Raw genomic sequence first — 16389 nt, 5'->3', positions numbered from 1 at the left:
ATTTGTATACATTAAAACAGTTTTAGATATATTTAAAAAAGATTTTAATTTTTATTCTTTTATTCATATACCAATTTGTGAAACATTTAACTTTCTATATATATTCGTATAGGATTTGTTTCGGTGTATTCAGAAATATCTGTTCATAGGAAAGCATTATTGCTTTTTTTTTTTTTTTTCATTTATTTATTTTATATGTTTATTTGGGTTTTATCCGTTAATTTCGCTCAAAATGTTTGTTGATTTCATTTACTTTTTTTATTTTTGTATCTGAAAATATGTAAAACGAACTAGTTCGTTTGGAATCAATAGACTTGGTTAACAAACAAACCGGATGGTGTAATAACAAGTTCAATGCTTTTTGTCCTTCATCTTATGTATTAGTATATAACTTATATATTGATATCTAAGGAATAAATTCTACCTGGCGTGCTATTTTAAAAGAGCTCCCGGGGCCTGTAATTTTTTTTTTTTTTTCCCCTTACCAACAAATCCTGTTTCAGCGTTGATTGTATCAGCAGCTATTCGGGAGACAGCACTAAGAAATAAATGAAAATTCTAATTGTACATCTGCTGCTAAATATGATCGCCCTCCCATCTCTTGCCTGTGGTGTAGACGGAACTAGCAATTATCAGCTTAAACTAAGGGATCTGATATGTGTGTGCGGTTAATGTCTACATGTCTGCAGAACTTCTGAGATACAACAAGGTGGGGTGGGGGGTGGGGGATAAACCTGTGCGGAGGTTTGAAAGGTTTAAAATAAACTCCCTTGATCGTTCTTTAAACATGAACAATGCTATTTTTAAACAGTTTAAACTTTTTATTGATAATTTCTGTGCTTTTGTTTAAGTTGATTTTTCAGTCATGAGCTGATAATAAGTTGAATAAATTCTAAATTAAGATGAGATATTGCTACTTCCATCGTTCTTTATGTATGAAATCAAATGCTTTGTTATTTATAAGAAGTAACCTAGCTTCTTATAATGATAGTGGATTAATCTTATTTGTATTTGTATTTCTCTTAACGTGTGTGTGTTCTTCGGGTGGTTTGTCTATTTTAAAGGATGAAAATTTTAAGTTTCTGGGCTACAGAATCCTTCTACCTCTGTAGTGTCAGCTAATTCACCTGCAATTAAAAAAAAATCTTATAAACCTTAATGTGCTTTTTTTTTCTAGCCATGAAGAACCTATCTTAAATAAACTCTTGACGCCAACCTAGAAACTTGTTTTCATTTCATTTAAACTCAGACGCAGGGCATCTAGCAGTCATACGCAGCTAATCCAATAAACTACAGACTACATCGTCTATTTCGTTCTGGAAAACACCGTCTTCTTCTGACGCAAGCAAAATTTCTTTTTGCTTTATTTATTTAGTTGGATTATTTAGTATCTTCTGATACACACAATGCTATGTATAGCACAGGTATTAGTAAAGTGTGTGTGTGTGTGTGTGTGTGTGTGTGTGTGTGTGTGTGTGTGTGTGTGTGTGTGTGTGTGTGTGTGTGTGTGTGTGTGTGTGTGTGTGTGTGTGTGTGTGTGTGTGTGTGTGTGTGTGTGTGTGTGTGTGTGTGTGTGTGTGTGTGTGTGTGTGTGTGTGTGTGTGAGAGAGAGAGAGAGAGAGAGAAAATATGCAGAATCATGAAAAATATCAACTGTATCTTGAATGGTGAACCAGTAGAACAAGTAAAACATTTCAACTATTTAGGCACAATTTTTAATGAAGATGATAAATTAAATATGGAAATAGACAACAGAATCAACAAAGCTGGTATGGCAGGAAGTCAACTGAATAAATTCATATGGAATAAGAGAGAAATTAGTCAAAACTAAATTAGCTGTATACAAGACAGTGTTCAAACCAATTTTAACTTATGGATCTGAGAACTGGGTTAGAAATAAAACACTTAACCAAACACTAGAGACCGCAGATATAAGAGTCCTGAGAAAGATCATGGAGATGGACAGATGGCATCAAGGGCAATATTATATTAAAAACGAGGATATTAGGAAAGAAGAACTCGACATTCTTAGCATCCAGGAATGCGTTAGCAGTACTAATCTCAGGTGGTATGGTCACTTAAATAGAATGGGAGAGGAAAGATTAGCAAAACAAGTGTTCTCTGCCAGGTTGGCAGGGAAAAAGACCCAGAGGAAGACCAAGATATATGTGGATTGATACAATAAAAGAAGACAGAAATATGAGATATAATAATATCTTATATGTCTTGACAGGTAACATATTGATTTGGAGGGAAAATGATTTTAATTCCAATTCAACTAATCTGACTTGGAATGCCCAAGCATATTTCGATGTAAATTAAATTTCAAGGTATAAAATGACATGCCATTACGTTTATACACTTTAAAGAAGGAAAAAAAAGAAAAAATTGATTCAAAGAGCATTGTCCATCGTGTGTTTAGTCAAGAAAGAATAATGACTTGAATGTTGTTTTAAAAAATGTTGGTTTAAGAAAATATAAGATTTTGCAAACAGGTCTTGTCGATACGAGCATGTTAGCTCGTTCGTTTATTATTATTTTTTATTTTTAATTTTTTAATATTTTTTGCTCTATTTTAAATGCTGTTTTGATTCTTGTAATTTAATAACTTGTGTTTCTAGAACTATAAATAAATTAAAAAAAACTGCCAGTTCATGTATGGCAAGGAAGAGACAAAAAATTCTTTCTTTCTTTCTTTAAGTGCAAAGGAAAAGGCCGCAACCCTAAACCAAATAACCCTAAGGGCTTTCAGAAGATTTTAGCACATTTTTTTACGATCGAACAAGCGGACTCCACCACCGGCCAACGTAAGTAGCTCCAAATCTATTGACTGCCTGAAATAATAAGCATTGGAACTGGCATCTAACCCTTAAAAGTAATATAATTCTTTCTTGCAAGCATGTAATTAGTAATCCCACAAATCTTAAAACGCGTGAACCTTCTTATTGGTTCCTCTGTGGACAGAGACCACAAACAGAGATAATGCTAAGGAGGAAAGGAAAGAGGAAAAAAAAATCAGCCAAAAAAAAGTGACCATTTCCAATCCCCCCCCCCAAATCTCCGTTATCTTAAGTGTGGGATGCAGTGGATGATGATCGGTTAGAGTGTCCTCTTTGTCAAAAATGCCGAACAGAAGGCTTGGCCCAGGTCAAGATGACTGCCAAGGTGTAGTTAGGAAACTGGTTTATATCCTCCATGTCCCCCCACCCAACTACCGGAAATGAAAGAGGCCCTGTTTATTAAGTGGCGCACACAAGACAGGTGTCTTGTGGTGGGAAGCAACATGACAGGGAGAGGGTAAACGACTCGAACCCCTATATAACGGATGACTTTTTTTATTAGCTTCATTGTGTGTACACAAACTGCCTATCCACCTGTTGATTACTTGTTCTCCGAGCAAAAAGCCATGTCTACCATGCTAATCTAGCTACCGATGTTTGGTGTATCGCTGAAGGCTACCTGGGTAACCGTTATTATCCACAGCTACTTAATTTCTACCTTCTTGGCGTAGTGTTTCATAATTCATATTAGTTCCCCACCCAGTGGTTAAAGGATGGGTTATGTCAAGATGGAGTACAGTTATAGTGCTGTAAAATGATGGGCTGTTTCTTCTTGCTTATCCTAATCCTCTTTGTTCATTAATTTTTAAACTAACGGTGCAAATTATAATCATTTAAATATAATACCAAACAGCTTAAGTTATGAGCATAATATTACCAAAAAAGTCTTGTTTTTTGGATCGATTATATTTCAGCGAAAAAAAAAAAATGCTGTCTTACTCTTCAACAATTCTCATTAGAGTTTTTAGCCTGTTATTTGCTTTCATCATAATTATGAAATAGTCCAATAAAGATTTTGTACTGTTAATGAAAACAATACGTTAATACAGTTTTTATTACAGATTTTTACTTTACAGTATCGATATGTCGTTATATTAAAGGTGAACTTCCGTAGGTCAGGCGGTAGCCCTGGGTTCGATTCCCGTCATGACGTGAGGAACCTTTATCTGGTCTCTTTCGACTCAAGGTGAGTTAACCGGTCTCATACGGAAGAAGAGGTTTTTTTTTTCACCTGGAAACTCGGCTTTTTTGTTCCTCAGAACAGGCAAACTGGCCCGTGAACACACAGATCTACAATCATAAAATACATATTTAATACCTCAATAGGCGGGCTCAACCGTCCTAAGGGACGGAGCAGGAAAGGGGAAACTCCATACGAATAAAAATATATGAAATATGTTCCAATCTTCCTTCAAATATCAGATATTGCCTTCGAAGCTATTCATATGGATATGCATACACCGGTTCCGCTAATTTATTATTATTATTATTATTATTATTATTATTATTATTATTATTATTATTATTATTATTATTATTATTATTATGAAAGAAGCCACGAAATCTTGTTTTCGTGGCTTCTTTTATTGATCTATGGAGAAGCCAGTTGAATCGATGAATTTCTTTCTTTGCAAATGAATCGCCAGTTCCAGAAACAAACATCCTGTCACCATATATAACAGGAAGTTATATATGTTGACATGATGGGTGTGGAACACTCGTAATACCATGCTTGGCGAGAAACTGTAAAACAAGTAAATAAGAATGAGCGGGAGCATTGTCATGGTGACATTACATTGCAATCTTATCAACTGGCTTCTCCATAGATCGACAAAACAAACAACCTAACCATTGTTGTTTATTAAGTTAACTTAAGTGGAATTTTCTGGGATAGTTTATGTGTGGGAGGGTAAAGTCACCAGGAAGTGACTATGGTTTTGTCGTCAGAGTTTGTTTTAAATCTTTCGTAAGTCTCCTCGCTCGTTCCAAGTTTCAAGCACAGTTGACATTTTTTTTTGTAGATTCCACACACTTAATTCATTTTCAACAGCTACGATTTAGATAAAAAATTATAGCAGAAGAATTAAACACATTTGGTGCCATTGAGTCTGTAATAAATTTTGCCGATTCATTCATATACATTCTACGAACAGTTTGCTATATTAATAGACCGTTATTTTTATTATTATCCTTTAACTCTATTATTAATGAATGTACTTTTAATCGAAAATTTATTTATTGCATCCATACACAATTCATAAGCAGGGAACGAAGATAAACGCAGCTACCTAAATGGAACCTAGTTCCGTAGGGGCTTTTTTGCCATGGTTAGACGTATATAGGATTATAATTTTTCCCCATCGTGTTCAACAATCTATTACATCCATAATAAAAGCTTTCGAATATTACAAAATTCTGTTTTTCGAATATTACAACCTAGTATTTTATTTCTGTAGATATGTGTTCACAGGACCGAGTCGCTTGCTTTGAGAGACAAAGAAATCCCACTTTCGTATGAGATTGGCTAACTTTTAACTGAACATCATGATAAAAGTTTTTCACATGAAAGATGGGACTCGAATCCAGGTCTTGAAAACCAGCTACTAAGGTTCAGATATTTTAATATAAATATTATTTATTGTTTTTTTAAATACAATACGTAAATATATGGAAGCATATATAAAGAAAATGAAATAATTGCATGCAAAATAAACCACGATACACCTAAAATTAGAAATGATACTCCAATAATCCGATTCTGTAACTTTACAATTTTAAGTGACTTCACTTAAAATTGTACCAAAATAACTGCAATGCGTAACCTGTTCCATAAGTGCAGTGTGTAGTTTGTATTTTCGGTTTACCTATTTTCATAGTTTTTGTCTATATATATATAAAAACACCTTGTTGTAACTTGTATAGGTAAAGTTGATAAGGCTCCGTATTACTATAACCTTGGTATTTAGGGTCTACCTACTCACTGATGAGACCCCAATTAGGGTGAAAACCGGTGCGGGGAAGATCTGGCTTTGAGAGGCTCCACTTGGAAGTAGGTTTTTGCCTGTCTCTGAGTGGGGCCACCGCTGAGATTATGGCTCTGCTTGGTGGTGGGGTGAGCCTACCACTGGGTAGAGCCAATGCTGAGAAGTGGTGACGGGATGAGCCTGTCATCGATTGGAACAACGCTGAGTTGGGCGATCTTTCGGGATCGTCTTATTTTTAGAGCCTGCTTCACCTATACATTAGGAAAAACCGGTCTGGGTAGTAACCCCACCCATAATGCATTGCAGTATATATCTTCTAGTGAGATGTGCTTTACATTATGGGAAAATACTAAGAATAGTGATCAGAGCTTTACCCACCCTTACAATGAGTTGCCCAGGTGTTGTATTATCTTTAGACTTGAACTTTGTTTCAGGTGCAAACTTAATTGTTTGCATACTTGGGATTAGGAGTTAAAATAACCAAGTTTATAAAATAACTTGGTTATCCTAATATATATATATATATATATATATATATATATCAATGCAGTTGGTTTAACGTCAAACCACCTTCCTCCATTCTCAAAGTTTATCCGCTGATTTGTTTGGGTATAGCGATGTATTAATCTCGAAATGGATACCATTCAGTGTTCTGAACAGCTTTACCCTTTGGCACCTGCTTTATATGCATTTTCAAAGAAGTAAAATGCAAACGTGATTTTTCCTCAGAGATCAAAGATGAATCCATCTCAAACTCAGCAGTTGAAATCAGCCATTGTTCAATGAAAAAAAAAGCAGTAATAATTTTCTCAGTGGATATTTCACAGAGTGAATTTTTGTCCAATGTAAAAAAAAAAGTTACATTTTCATTGAATTTATATTCACTTTTCTCCAGTAACCATGTACAGTGAACAAGGCAAAAACTTCCATCTTCTTAGTTGAAAACTACTGAAAAAAAAAAAAAGACCATTGTTACCGACTATATTAACATATCTGGACTAAGGAATGGACTCATCATGACTAACTACAGAAACTGTTAAAAGTTATTGAATTATTGGAAGATAAACAAAGAGTTCATCTTTAAGTCAAACTGAAAGGATGCATTCATTGGAAACTTCAAACAGGAAACAGGTAATGCTTATTAAAAAGACATGCAGGTAGCATCACTTATTTAAAGGTGAGGTCATTACACGAAATCTTGTACCATCTGCTTGGTCCACCTCGTCTACGTGCACGCGCGTGTTGTAATCGGAACGCCACCAAACTCTAGTTAACCTGTTCCTGTTACACTAATTGTCCTCCATCACGCACTTCAGTCACATCTTCCCAAAAGGTATTGTTAAGAAAAGACCCTGGCTGTCTTCCTTGTGCATTTGCTACATCCCTCTGTAATTGTGCAGAAAACATTAAATATCTTTAACGATTGAAGGCAATTAGTTCTTCCTACTGGGACAAATCTCCGTCTTCTTTCTTCCTGTAGTTTAAAATATATACTCTTCAAGAATAGGCGACGTAACACACCACTTCCTTTCACCTTGCAGAACATTGATTTTGTGTGTGTGTGTGTGTGTGTGTGTGTGGCTAGATGGGTGAAGCAAGAATGCTTTTCATATTCTCCGTTATCTGTAGAAGAAAGTGTATGGATGGGGTAATATAGAGCTATAAGCCTTGATTATGGCAGGAGGGTGACAGCAATAGCCGAGCCTCAGTTAAAAACTTCATTGACTACAGCATTGCCATCCATTACCCTCTCTGGGTGTCCATTTTAGTCGCCTCGTACGGCATGCATGGGTTACAGTGGGGCTATTCTTATCCCGGCCACCACAAGGGGGGTTACTTGGAACTTCTTTGAGAGATGGACGAGTCCTTAACCCTTCATCTGATTTTAGCTTGTGTATGAGGGGGTTATTGTGGGTAATTTACCCGCTCATTGTGAGCTGTATTAGCTTTCTCTTGCGACAGCTGATTTCGGTTTTTTAAATTTGAAATGCTCTGATAGTCCGCTGCCTGTCGAATTAGTTGATTTGGGTGATTATCTCTGTGACTGTGAAGAATTTTTTTCTGCAATTGAAATGCAGTTAGATGTTAGATAGGCCCTGATATCTGCAAGACACAGGGTTATAACCATGAAAAATCCTTTAAAAGTGACATGATCTTAACTATTTAAAGATGTGCAAAATATTTTATTAATACACTTAATGTTTTTTTTTTACTTTTATGATTGCTTAAAGTAAAATATCAGTTGCATGACTATTTCTAAGAAATACTAATTTTTTTATTAAACTGCCTAAAATATCTATGTAACCATTCTATGTGTAGAATTTCTACGTAATTATATTGCGTTCGAAAGAGGACATCGTCTCGACTCCCCTGCGTTATGATTTTTCATATTGGATATGACCCTCTTTGCTGGTCGCTCACGTCCCACACTAGTTAAAGTGTGTGCAAAATGGTGCCAACGCAGATAAAATTCCCTCTCACAGATGAAAGTGTAAATGATAATACTGAGATGCCCTATATTAATTGCTGAATATTGAACAATGTATGATCAACTTAGTATAATTATAAATATAGCAATTTATTTCTGGCTTAAAGGGGCGAAGCAAGAATGCTTTTCATATTCCCCGTTATCTGTAGAGGACTGTGTAGGGATAACGTGTTATTGAGCAATTAAAGCTCTGATCATGGCAGGAGGGTAACAGCAATAGCCGAGCCTCAGTTAGAACTTCATTGGCTACAGCATTGCCATATTTAAAGGTAAAGCCGTCTCTAAAATTTCGGATGATCCCTAGGCCACTCATTCGTGGGCGAAGGACCGTCCATCTCAGCGTTGGCTCCACTCAGTGATGGCCTTCCACCCACACGCCACCACCGAGCCGAACCGCTCAAATTCCGAGGAAAATAATTCACCGACAAAGCCCCTCAGCGGGCCGTGCCGGAGAACACTCTCCCCGGAGACCCAAATTGCTCCCTTAAGGCAAAAACCTTAAAAGAGCGAACTCAAAAACTCTCGAATCTCATCACCCAAGGGGGTAACAGCAACAGCCGAACCTCAGTTAAACTTCATTGGTACAGCATTACCATCCATTACCCTCCAAGGGTATTGGATCAAGACTTATAAATACATACATATACATATACATATACATACAGCTTTTTTGGAAATATCTTAAGAGTATTATGATATTAACTATTTAAAGGTGTGTGAAATATTTTTATAATTTTATTAAAATACACTTAATATTTTTTTACTTTTATAATTTCTCAAAGTAAAATATCAGTTACATTACTATTTCTAAAAACTACTAGACAATTTTTTTTGTTAAATTGCTTAAAATATCTATGTAACCATTCTATGTACTTTCATACATATACAAGATTTCAGAACCAAAGGCCTATGTCTTCATCCAAAGTGGCTTCCGTGGTCAACAGTACACTGGAGGAAAATCTTGTTTTGTTGGAAGAGTCATCACAGTTCCTACTCAGATGGACAGCCATGCATGACACAAGTAACACTATTCATTGGACCTCTTGTAGATAATTATCACCTTCCAAGACGGCGGAGATAGTACCACGGTATGGAATATGTTTTGCTGTTCAGGATTATCACCGCTGTTACATATTGAACAATGTATGATCAACGTGGTTTGACTACAGCGCCTTACAAACTACATGCATCCACCATGTTGTATTGTACCAGTTTCTGGAATAAAAAAAAAAAAGGATCTTCCAAAAGATAATGCGCTATTAACTGGTCCACTCTGTAAGGAATTGGTTCTAGGAACATACGGCTGACATCGCCCATCTCAAATCTTGAGATGGGCGATATCAATCACTTTTCTGCAATCGGTAAACTCGGGATGCCTTGCAGTTATCATGGCTACAGATCCACACCGAAAATTCACTTTACGTCAAGTATACCTTATAGTAATAATTACTCACTAATGTAACTTGACTGATTTTGATGAAATTAAGTATTTCAGATTTTCAATGAGATCAACACATTTCGATAGGACTACAAATACAATGGATCATTTCTCTGCTTATGCATTTATTTTTCATACATAAATTCATACATTTATATACATGTATGAATCATACATTTTTACGAGGCTTTTGATACACGTATAGTTTTATTTTCCATACATGTTTATGGTTATGTTTTTACTTATTTATTGATTCATTACTTGTACTTTATAAGATTATTCAAGATAAAAAATAAAACTACAAATGTATCACGTGCCTCATAAAAACGTTTAAGGTGGCATCATACTTTTCTTAATTATCTCAATTTCAGTAAACACAGACTGTGGGTTGTATCTTTCAATCCATCTTGTCTTTATCTCTGCAGTTAAACTGTCTGTTTAGAGAAATGCCTTCCATTGATATGTATCTAGTGTGTCGCTGTATACACACTTTTAATCACATATTTTGAATTGTCACAAGTTAAAACAAGCCCAGTGGCTCTGAAAACTCATTCTCTAATTGCTGACTATCATTTTTAAGAGTAGACGCATTGCAACATACAAAGTAGGGAACTTAATTTGTGATCTTGCTCAATGGACAAAGTTTTTCTGTGGTGGTGGTGGGGGGGGGAAGTGGGATGGTTAAGTGTGGATACCTTGTCTGACATCTGCGCTAATATAATGTTATAGCTGTAAGATCAGTGGCCTTCCGTTGAGGTAGTAGTCGCTAGAAACTCTACTAAAGGAGGGTGGCGAAGGCCATCTTTCTCGATGTTGTCCCTAATTGATGTTCGCAACACTGTCATCTGGAGGCGTTGTTCTAATGGTTCCATCTCTATCCGCCTGGGGGCAGGACAGTCACCCTGACGGCAGCTGGAAAGCCAAAAGTGCTGACTCTAATTATGGTCACAAAAGTCGAAGTCGGTGCGTACGGCGTATAAAGGCTGGCCTCCCGTAAACCTACCGAGGGCGGGAAGGGCGGACGAAGGGCGGCGACTTATTCCGGAGGTTTTCCGAGCGGTTATTCGCATGGCACGCGCCCCATCTGACGAGACAGATGCGTCCGACGATGGTCTTCTTGGGAAACACTAGAGGGGGGCGAAGAAAAGACAAGAGGGGGGAAGAGGAGAAGAAAAGACGGGGATATGAGAGAAAGGGGAGGGTCCCAGCGGAGTAAATGTTCGTGTCCACCTGACCTGATGGTGACGCTGTTTCCAGCAAGCAGGTGAATAATAGGATGTATCCAGCACTTCCGCTGTGCTTACGTAGAATTTTAGGGGCATGGAGGGAGTGCAAACGAATTGTTCGAGCTTTTTTTTAGGACTGTGGGAAGTGCCATCGTTGAGCATTAAGCCAACGAACGATTGATGAGTATCTAATGCCGCCATGTTTTGCACTAGTGATAGAGGTCGCTTTTTTTCCCCCTTTTTTCTTTTTGTTATAGTTGGTTAGCCTCATTGATCAAATGATACGTTTCTTTCTATTAGACACGCTCATTAAGGAAGTTGTATGCCACACTGATGAACAACTTAAACGGAACTGAACTGCTTTCGGGGAAAAAAAAATAAAGAAAAGAAAAGAAAAAAAAAGAAAAAGACGCTCCTTGATTGAAAATGATAAGGTAGCAGAACAGGAAACAAAAACACCAGTCTATTGTGAAAGCTGTCAAATTTTGTTATTCTACGAGCTTCATCAGGTCTGAGTATTGAATATTTTTCTTCTTATACCAATTCATCGAGAAATAAAACTCAGAAGGCTGTTTACTCTAAATAGCTGGTTCCTCTTTCGGAGTAGACGGGTTAGTTTTTTTTTTTTTTTTTTTGTTGTTGTTGTTGTTTTGTGCAATCCATGATCCTGAAAACACACCAGCCAATAATCAGTCATAGTTTATCAATTAATGTTTGGAATTTCTCTTAAAAGATAAAATAAATAAGCATATAATACATAATTTATATAATATGTACATTATTTTAAAGAAAGAGACATAAATTTTTAAGTGTAGGCTTGACAAGTTTAAATAGCTGGAAATTAATCGGTTGATGTTTCTTTTGACTGCAAACAGAATTGGAGAATAACTTTAATAGATAACAGATATTTAGAGATAAAAGCTAATAACAGTAAAAGTAATTGCCAATAAAAACCTCTGTGGTTAAGTTGGTAGCAACATATATATAATATATATATATATATATATATATATATATATATATATATATATATATATATATATATATATATATATATATATATATATATATATATATATATATATATATTTGTTGTTGTTTATGAGAACTAAGATTTATGAGAACTGCAAAATACACATTATTAGACCAAAAAAGGAACCAAGACATTTTAAAAGAACTAAAAACAAAATCAATAGAAATAAAACTAAACAATCATAAAGAAAAATGGATTGAACATGTAAACCGAATGGCTCCGATATCTTAAACAAATACTAAAATATAAGCCAATTGGAAAGAGAACGCATATATATTATATGTTAAAGATACCAAGTTATTTTAAATATAAACCTGGTTTTTTTACTCCATTTCCCAAGTAAGCAAACAGACAAGTCAGTCAAGTTTGCGCGCGCTTGCAAGTGTTACAAGTCTAGCTGATCCTGCACGTAGTGCAAGTCCAAGGCAACTCGTGGTAAAGGTAGAATAAGCTCTGATCACTATTCTTTAGTATTTACCCTTAATGCAAAGCACATCTCCTGGAGCAGATGTATGATGCTATGTATTAAAGGCAAGGGGCCACTACCCAGACCGGTTTCGAACTTATGAATAAGTAAAGCCGTCTCTAAAAATTCGGACGATCCCTAGGCCACTCAATCGTGGGCGAAAGACCGTCCATCTCAGCGTTGGCTCCACTCAGTGATGGCCTTCCACTCACCACCACCACTGAGTAGAACCGCTCATATTCCGAAGAAAAGCATTCACCGACAAAGCCCATCACCCGGCCGTGGCGGATAACACTTTCCCCGGAGAATCAAATTGCTCCCTTAAGGCAAAAACTTTAACAGAGCGAACTCATAATAGCCCCACCGGTTTCGACCTTTATTGAGGTGTATTTAAGTAAAGATCTCTCTAAAAATTAGGACGATCCCTAGTGGCCGAAAGACCGTCCAACTCAGCATTGTTCCACTCAGTGACAGGCTCACTCCGTCACCGAGAAGAACTTCTCAGCGTTGGCTCTACCCAGTGGCAGGCTCACCCCACCACCAGCCAGAGCCATAATCTCAGCGGTGGCCCCACTCAGAGACAGGCAAAAACGTATCCCCAAGAAGAGCCTCTCAAAGCCAGATCCCACCAGTTCCGACCCCTATCGAGGTCTCATCAGTGGGAGCCAGGTTAAGAAATACTAAGTTTTCTTATAGTTCTTATAAGAACTGGGGGATGGACTGAGTCCTTGACTCTTAATCCCGTCATCTGAATGAAGTAAATCTGTGTGGATGGAGTGTTATTGAGCTAAAAAGCTCTAGTCATGACTGGGTAACGGCAATAGCCGAGCCTCAGTTAAAACTTCATTGGCTACAGCATTGCCATTTGTTACCCTGGAAGTCTTGATTTGTAAGTAAAGGGTAAAATCTCAAAAAATCAGACGATCTCTAGGCCACTCCATAGTGGGCGAAAGACCGTCCATATCTCAGCGTTGGTTCCACTCAGTGATGGCCATCCACCCACACGCCACCACCGAGCAGAACCGCTCAAATTCCGAAGAAAATAATTCACCGGCAAGAACCCCTCAGTGGGCCGTGCCGGAGAACACTTTCCCCGGAGACTCAAATTGTTCCCTTAAGGCAAAAACCCTAAGAGAGCGAACTCAAAAACTCATCACCCAGGATAACAGCAACAGCCGAACCTCAGTTAACTTCCTTGGTTCAGCATTGCCATTTGTTACCCTGATTAGTAAGTAAAGGGTAAAATCTCAAAAAATCGGACGATCTCTAGGCCACTCCATAGTGGGCGAAAGACCGTCCATGTCTCAGCGTTGGTTCCACTTAGTGACGGCCGCCCCGTCCTAGCACCCCTACGGGCTCCCCGTTTAAGCAGAACCGCTCAGCGTTGGTTCCACTCAGTGTCGGCCGCCCCGTTCAAGCACCCCAACGGGCTCCCCGACTCCTGAGCAGAACCGCTCAAATTCCGAGGAAAATAATTCACCGACAAGAACCCCTCAGCGGGCCGTGCCGGAGAACACCTTCCCCGGAGACTCAAGGTGCTCCCTTAAGGCAAAAACCCCAAGGGAGCAAACTCAAAAACTCACACCCAGGATAACAGCAACAGCCGAACCTCAGTTTACTTCCTCGGTTCAGCATTGCTAATTGTTACCCTGGGAGTCCTGATTAGTAAGTAAAGATTAAAATCTCAAAAAATCGGACGATCTCTAGGCCACTCCATAGTGGGCGAAAGACCGTCCATGTCTCAGCGTTGGTTCCACTCATTGACGGCCGCCCCGTCCAAGCACCCCGACGGGCTCCCCGTTTAAGCAGAACCGCTCAGCGTTGGTTCCACTCAGTGTCGGCCGCCCCATCCTAGCACCCCGATGGGCTCCCCGACTCCTGAGCAGAACCGCTCAAATTCCGAGGAAAATAATTCACCGACAAGAACCCCTCAGCGGGCCCTGCCGGAGAACACCTTCCCCGGAGACTCAAGGTGCTCCCTTAAGGCAAAAACCCTAAGGGAGCGAACTCAAAAACTCACACCCAGGATAACAGCAACAGCCGAACCTCAGTTTACTTCCTTGGTTCATCATTGCTAATTGTTACCCTGATTAGTAAGTAAAGGGTAAAATCTCAAAAAATCGGACGATCTCTAGGCCACTCCATAGTGGGCGAAAGACCGTTCATGTCTCAGCGTTGGTTCCGCTCATTGACGGCCGCCCCGTCCAAGCACCCCGACGGGCTCCCCGTTTAAGCAGAACCGCTCAGCGTTGGTTCCACTCAGTGTCGGCCGCCTCGTTCAAGCACCCCAACGGGCTCCCCGACTCCTGAGCAGAACCGCTCAAATTCCGAGGAAAATAATTCACCGACAAGAACCCCTCAGCGGGCCCTGCCGGAGAACACCTTCCCCGGAGACTCAAGGTGCTCCCTTAAGGCAAAAACCCTAAGGGAGCGAACTCAAAAACTCACACCCAGGATAACAGCAACAGCCGAACCTCAGTTTACTTCCTCGGTTCAGCATTGCTAATTGTTACCCTGGAAGTCCTAAAAAGGACTTCCTTCACATCTCACCTCCATACTAAGTTTTAAGTAATACAGAGCTTATGAATATTTTACCAAAACAAGTTACCATAAGGTGCTTTGACCTTATTAAATAAAAATCTCAGGATGAGAGATAGATGTAGAAAGTTTTTTACCTTGGGTATAATATATGTTAAAGATACCAAGCTATTTTAAATATAAACCTGGTTTATATTTAAAATATAAATATAAATGTTTATATTTAAAATACAAAATATAAATATATGCAAGTCTACTTGACCCTAGATTTGGTCAGCTAGACTTGCAACACTTGCAGGCGCAAACTTGACTGACTTGTCTGTTTGCTTACTTGGGAAATGGAGTAAAAAACCAGGTTTATATTTAAAATAGCTTGGTATCTTTAACATATATTATACCCAAGGTAAAAATCTTTTTACACACACACACACACACACATATATATATATAAATTATTCAAAGAATCATAAAATCAAAATCATAAATGAAACGTGGGATTAGATCGCTGTTGACTAGGCTTTCAAATGCGTTTCAAACACTATTTCAATAACACCCGACATGGTTGGCCGAGTATGCGTATCTGCTTACCAACCAACAGCGCGCGGGTTCGAATCACGCCGTGGACATGGATTTTTGTGATTAAGTGGGAAATACATTTCATAGCCTGGTGTGAGACACCCTCCCTGCTTCGTGAAGGCCGGAAGTGGCTTTCTATATAAGAAATACAAGAAACATAAAAATAGAATATAAAAAATTCATAGCCACGGTATAAAGGATTATAACGTTTCCTGAGTGGGAGGGGGAAATCACCTAATAAAAAAAGGTTTTTTTATTAACACAAAAAACGAAAGTTAATATTGAGTACTATACATGTGCATTAAATAGAATCGGAAGTGTGTGTGGGGGGGGGGAAGACTGTAAGATAGCTTAATAACATTTTTTACATTTTCATTTCGGTAAGAATCCACTGATGTTCTTCATTTTCATCGCGTAGAATTTGGTTGTCTTAATTATCTACCTCCACATCTAATTCGCTTCCAAATTTAGCTTTTTTTTTGTTTTTCGTCGTACTCTAGCGCCAATATATTAATATCGTTTTTTTTTTTTTATTTTATTTCGTATGATGATACAACTTCGTATGATGCGCCCCTTTTCTCCTGGGAGGTACGGAACCATCTCAATCACCCCTAATTTTATCCGAGCTCGGGACCGGCATAGCTGACGAATCAGGCCTGTGGCTGTGTCTTAAGTATTCCTGACTGTAATCCGCGCGCGCGCGCGCGCGCGTGGGTGTGTTCACGGGGCCGGTTTGCCTGTTCTGGGGGACGAAAAAGCGGCGTTTCCGGGTGAAAAAAAAAAAACCCCTCTTTCTTCGT

General features: G+C 38.3%; 1 protein-coding gene across 4 annotated transcripts in view; it reads right to left on the bottom strand.

Annotated features, from left to right (window-relative positions):
• LOC150096891 (uncharacterized) overlaps window positions 1-16389 on the bottom strand; it is a 125290-nt gene that overhangs the window by 73558 nt on the left and 35343 nt on the right. The window contains exon 2 of one of the 4 annotated variants that reach the window (XR_016549778.1): window positions 9106-11643. The exons of the other annotated variants lie outside the window; for them this stretch is intronic. The gene's annotated coding sequence lies outside the window, so the exon portion shown is untranslated. Of the gene's footprint in view, window positions 1-9105; window positions 11644-16389 lie in introns of those variants that run through there. 4 annotated transcript variants of the gene reach the window in all.

This window comes from Typopeltis vanoorti, chromosome 18, assembly GCF_054136105.1.
Source record: "Typopeltis vanoorti isolate ZY-2024b chromosome 18, IOZ_Tvanoo_1.0, whole genome shotgun sequence".
Taxonomy (NCBI): Eukaryota; Metazoa; Arthropoda; class Arachnida; order Uropygi; family Thelyphonidae; genus Typopeltis; species Typopeltis vanoorti.
The sequence above is the reverse complement of the archived record's forward strand: the minus strand, read 5'-3'. Positions and strand labels throughout refer to the sequence as shown.